The sequence below is a fragment of the Rhea americana genome, unplaced genomic scaffold (assembly GCF_003343005.1).
Source record: "Rhea americana isolate MKP2758 unplaced genomic scaffold, rheAme1 scaffold_19, whole genome shotgun sequence".
Taxonomy (NCBI): domain Eukaryota; kingdom Metazoa; phylum Chordata; class Aves; order Rheiformes; family Rheidae; genus Rhea; species Rhea americana.
Genome location: NW_028186038.1, coordinates 5413717 through 5418967, shown reverse-complemented (window position 1 = coordinate 5418967; position 5251 = coordinate 5413717). Strand labels below are relative to the sequence as shown.

General features: G+C 45.2%; 1 protein-coding gene across 11 annotated transcripts in view; it reads left to right on the top strand.

Moving 5' to 3' along the window:
* Positions 1–5013: 5013 nt before the first annotated feature.
* Positions 5014–5251, top strand: part of ATG7 (autophagy related 7) — a 141940-nt gene continuing 141702 nt past the window's right edge. For all 11 annotated transcript variants that reach the window (XR_014895538.1, XR_014895537.1, XR_014895536.1 and 8 more), the window contains exon 1: positions 5014–5059. The gene's annotated coding sequence lies outside the window, so the exon portion shown is untranslated. The remainder of the gene's footprint in view (positions 5060–5251) is intronic.

Genomic DNA, 5251 nt, shown 5'->3' with positions numbered 1-5251 from the left:
TGGCTGTAATCTGTTATATGTTTCTTTTTCCCATATTATTTTTAGGAAACACTGCACTCAATAAAGGAAATATTWGTGTTGGAGCACATTAGATTTGCTGCTGAAGCCTATCTTCTGGCTTAATTTCATCATCCAAAAAGACTCCYTTACATGCTCTCTGATGCAAACAACAGTGCAGTAAATAAAAATGACTAAGAGATTCACTTTAAAAGTGCATTTCTTCCCACTGAAGAGATGTAGATTTTATGATTAAAATGATTAAATACCTAAATGATTAATGATTAAAACCATGCTGACATCTGGTAAGTTTAACAGTATTCCTTTCCTTAACAATTATTCCTTTTTTTTTTTTTAATCTACCATGGTATTTTAAACTCTGATGTGTTTCAACTTCAGGCCTTAAAAGGAATACACAGCAGCCATTACTATACATTCTATACATATTATACATACATTACTATACTAATCTAACTAGTTAACTATGCAATTAAAATTAATGCCTTAAGTAAAATCARATGCCATAGTTTTGGTCAAGACTGCGTCCTAAAAAGAGCAAAAGATGTTCAAAGAACTGACTTCAGACATATGATAAATTCTGGAAAAGACACACACAGATCAAAGGACAAAAGCAGTAATTGCAATCTGATCATATAACATAGTACATCATAGTAATGTCACCTGTTATCATGGAGTCACAGAATCATGTAGCTTTAAAGGGATCTCCAGAGGTCATCTAGTCCAACCTCCTGCTCAACGCAGTTTGGGCTAGAGTAGGTTGCTCATGGCTTCCTCCAGTYGAGTTCTGAGTATCTTCCAGGATGGGGATTCCACAACCTCTTGGGGCCCCTGTTCCAGTGTTTTACCATTCATATGGTAATTTCCTCACCTTCCATATATTGAGTTGGAATTTCCTGTGTCCCTTGTCTCTTGGCCTTGCACTGTGCACGTCTGGGAAGTGTCTGGCTGTGTCTTGTCTACATTCATAGGCATAGTTGATTACCATTGTCAGGGCCCTGAGTGCCTTAATAGGCCTTACTGGCACTGATCAGTCTCACCTAGAGCCCTACCCACCCACTTCCCTGCCCATTTGCCCAGAAGCTCTGTTTAGACACAGGCCCAGGCCCAGACCTGGGCCTTCARGTCCTGGCCTGAGGTATATTTTAAGAGTACTAGTCTGCAGCTYGGCCAAAGCTGTGGACTCCGATGATCCAGGCCCTGATCCCACAAACTGACTTCCCAGCTTGCACCTGCCTTGTCCCCACAGACCTGCCCAGTGATTCCTGGGCTGTGTCTGACCCCAGTTACTGTCACTGGACCTGATCCTGGCTCTGACTTGCAGATTGACTTCCCAGCTTGACCTCTGACGTGCCTTATTAATAGGAATTTGCCTGATGATCTGGACTCTTGGTTGAACTTGCCTACTATCTCTGGGTCTGTTCTGCTTACCTCGCCTGGGTATCTAGGCCCTTGCTGGTGAGGCCTCTGGCCTGCTGGCCAGGTTCATGGCTCCTTGTCCCTTAGGGAGCAGCCAGCTTTCACTGCTCCTGGACACCCATTAAGTAGTTGTACTCAGACATACAAAGAAGTATTTTTTGGTAGTGAGCTCTCTTTGTTCCTCATAAAAGAAAGGCTTACTTTCTAATATTAATTCTAGCTCAACAAAAGTAAAGCACCTGCRTTGCACAATCCAAGAGTCCTGGAGAAGAATTCTCAGTGATCTGTCAGTCCAGCCCTCCCTTTGTAAAGTACAAAAATACAAAGTGAGTGATGTATGGTTCAGAATAATATTATTGGGAAATGATGTCTTGGTTCAYAATTCCTCTTACTTTTAAAAGAATTTGTGTTGGGTAGAAGTTTTTCTCACCTTCAATTCCAGGATCATTTTCCCTTGTTGCAAGTTTTTGCTTGGGGAAACCTGAAGTCTAACCCACTAAAATATGTGCCAAAACCAAGCTCTCTTCTTTGTTTTTACAGCACCTGTCTTCTAGCTGATTTATTATTTTGAAATATTTATTACAAACTGCTGATCGTTTATAGAAAGATTGATCTCACAAAGTAAACTCTATCTGCAGCAATCAATCAACTCTAGCATGAATCTCAGATTGTTATAACCACTTTCCTGTAGATTCCATGCATAGAGAGAACTATGATTAATGCTGTCTCTTTCTCTTACATTATAAGACTTTCCACTGCAGGATGCTTATCTATATACAGCAGTTTAATGTGTAAATCTCAATTTATTTCCCAGGTCAGCTAGTCTGTATAAAAACRATAGTCCAAGAAAACAAGCCTACTAGATACATCTCTTGTTTTCCCCAAACTACACTGTTGTGCAGAAATTTAATTCCTAGGGGCTGATTTCTTTTCAGGTGTGAAAACAGTAATTCAGGTAATAGGGGGATCCRTGGGCTCACAGCAGAATGTCCCCACTGCTGTGTATTGGTGTTACTTCTAATGACCTATGTTATATGCTGACAGATTTTTTATAGCATGTTATGAAACCAAAACTCTGCAAACACTAACAATCTAAGCAAGATTATAGTATATATTATGGAAACTAGGTAACTTCAATCAAGCTAATTTGATGGGATGTCATCAATGTTTTCTTTACATTTCATGTAAAAAAAAAAAAGGCATACAAAGACTAACAAGTATTCCATCAGACTGAGATACAAGAAAAGCTCTCCCCTTTTCAGTCATGGGGAAAATAGACCGGARTACCTGGTTATGATGAGTCCAACAGAACAAAGGTATTAACAATATTGACAAAGTGGCATGTGGAATAAGAAAGTGTAGAATTTTACAGAAGTAAGGCAGCTAGATTCAAGTATAGTATTTATAGCACCCTTTATAGCACCTAGTATTTATATATACTATAGCACTATAATAAAACATTACAATTTGTTTTATTTGTGAGATTCCTAGAAAGTCTACTTGGCCCATTCTCCACAGCAAATTTCTCTATCCAAATATCAGGACTAAACAAGCGTAACTAGCAACACTGCAAATTCTTCTCTGACACTACCTGAACAATTGTCTTTAAGGTCAAGGTTAAATAACAACAGTTGCTATCTAAGGTCAGTTAACCTTAGCTCACCAAATAAGCRTGTATTCATGCTTATTTGACTTGATGCTTTTCCTCTGAGGCTTACTTCCAGGTTTGTTGGCAGCTTCTGTAACATGGATGTTACTGCAGTATTGCATGTTCCAAAATAGGAGGCCACCGTGGCAAATTTATTTTCTCTATGTAAATGTTATAAACTATGTAAACATATACTGCTTGTTTTGTTTCTGTATCCTTGATCTATAAAAATCAATCTGGGAGTCACTGAAAACAATAGGTTGGAAGAGACTTTTGGAAGCCATTTAGTCCAACCTCCTGCTCAAAGCAGGGCTAACATGAAAGTTAGATCATATTGCTCAGATGCTTGCAGTCAAGTCACCAACAATGGAGACTGCGGAGTCTCTCAGGCAGTCTCATTTTGGAAAAATTTCCCCCTATACTCATCTGTAATTTCCCCCATTGCAAYAATATGCCTGTGGCTCTCTTCTTCCTATAAAAACTAGATATAGAAGAATTTATCTCTGTCTTCTCCAGACCTCCACTTTAGGTTATGTAAGACTGCGATTAAATCCCCTTTAGCCTTCTTTCCTCCAAGCTAAACAACCCCATCCCTCCCAGCCTCTCCTGTCATATGCTCCAGCTCCCTAACTAACCATCATGTGACCCTCTGCGAGACTCCTCCCAGTCTGTGATCTCTCTCTCTCCAACTGGGTAGGGGAGAACCCAACACATGACTCCAGATGTGGTCTCTGGACTGCAGAGTGCAGGGGAACACTGCCCGACCCCAGCCAYGCTTTCTCTAACGCCGTGGCAGTTAGCCCTCATCGTCACGGAGGGACACTGCTAACTCACCTCCAACGGGGCTCCTCGGCAAAGCTGCTGCTGTGCAAGMGATGCACGCCGTCCATCTGTCCCGTGTGCAGGGCTTCACATTCGTCCRTGTTGAACTTTGCGAGGCTCCTACCAGCCCTGCCCCACGGCAGTCCTGCCCTCCAGCATACCAACTGCTGCCTGCAGTTTGGGGTTGCCCGTGAGCCTGAGGAGGGCTCCATGCTCCAGGTGGTTGATGAAGATATCAGGCAGTATGAGCACCGGTGCTGACCTCTGCGTATAACCAGCCACCTCTGGGTTTTAATGTGCTGGCCATTACTCTGCGCCCAGCAGGCTAGAGGAGTTTTCACCCAGGCTGTGGCCCACCTTTCCACTCTGTATCTTCCTCCGATTACTTCTCTGACAGCTATCGTGGAAGGTAACTGTAAGCATTTCRGGGATGATGCTCATGTTACATTAGGGATCAGGCAATTATAAAATCATTGGTGACAACTGTAGTACTATCAGTCACCATAACCAGGTCAATGATCTCTGTTGATGTAAAAACTAGAACTTTGCATTTTATATGATCATCTTCAGTAATTTAGCTTCAGAAATACAGTTAATAAAGTCTGTGAGTATTTTATTAAGGACATCAGGACCATTTGCTTCTGTTGAGCCCTGCACATCTTGTGTGAATTCATGCCGTAGAAGAGGAAAAAGGCAGTTTAACAGCCACGTCATTTCACTTTTCATTGGTGTCACGAGCTGCTGAARTACTTCACACTTGTCTATTCTTGCAGTCGTTGCAGCGAATGCGACCAACAGGGCATAGAGAAGAGCAACAATTTCCACACAACCCCAGCTCTGAGAGGCGGGGGCGGATGAGGCGCCTGCGTAACGCGCGCGCCCCGCGGGGGGCGCCAAGCCAGACCGGACCAGAGCGCACAGGACCGGACCGGACCGGCCGCGGCCGGCTCCAACGGTCGTCGCGAAGCGCCAACCCGCAGCGCGTGCGCAACGGCCGCTCCGCCGCTGCCGCCACGGGCTCGCGCGGGGGCCAGTCGGTCACGTGAGCAGAGCATCGCCGTCGCCGTGGAGTTAGCGCTCCCCCTGCCGCCCGGCGGGGTGACGTCAGCCCGCGGGCCCGCCAGGCAATGCCGGAAGTAAGCGGCGGCGGAGCGGGTGAGCGGCCGTGCGCGCGCGGGGGGCGTTCGTGAGGCGGCGGTTGGCGCCTCTCTCGCCTTTTGCTCGGCCCCAAGCGCCCGCTCTCTTCGGGTCCTGATGTCCGCCCTGCCCCCTCCCCGAGCCCCCCTTTTCGAGGGCGGTGTGTCGCGGGCCTCCCGGGCCCCCGGCGGCCGCCCCGGCGAGAGAGCC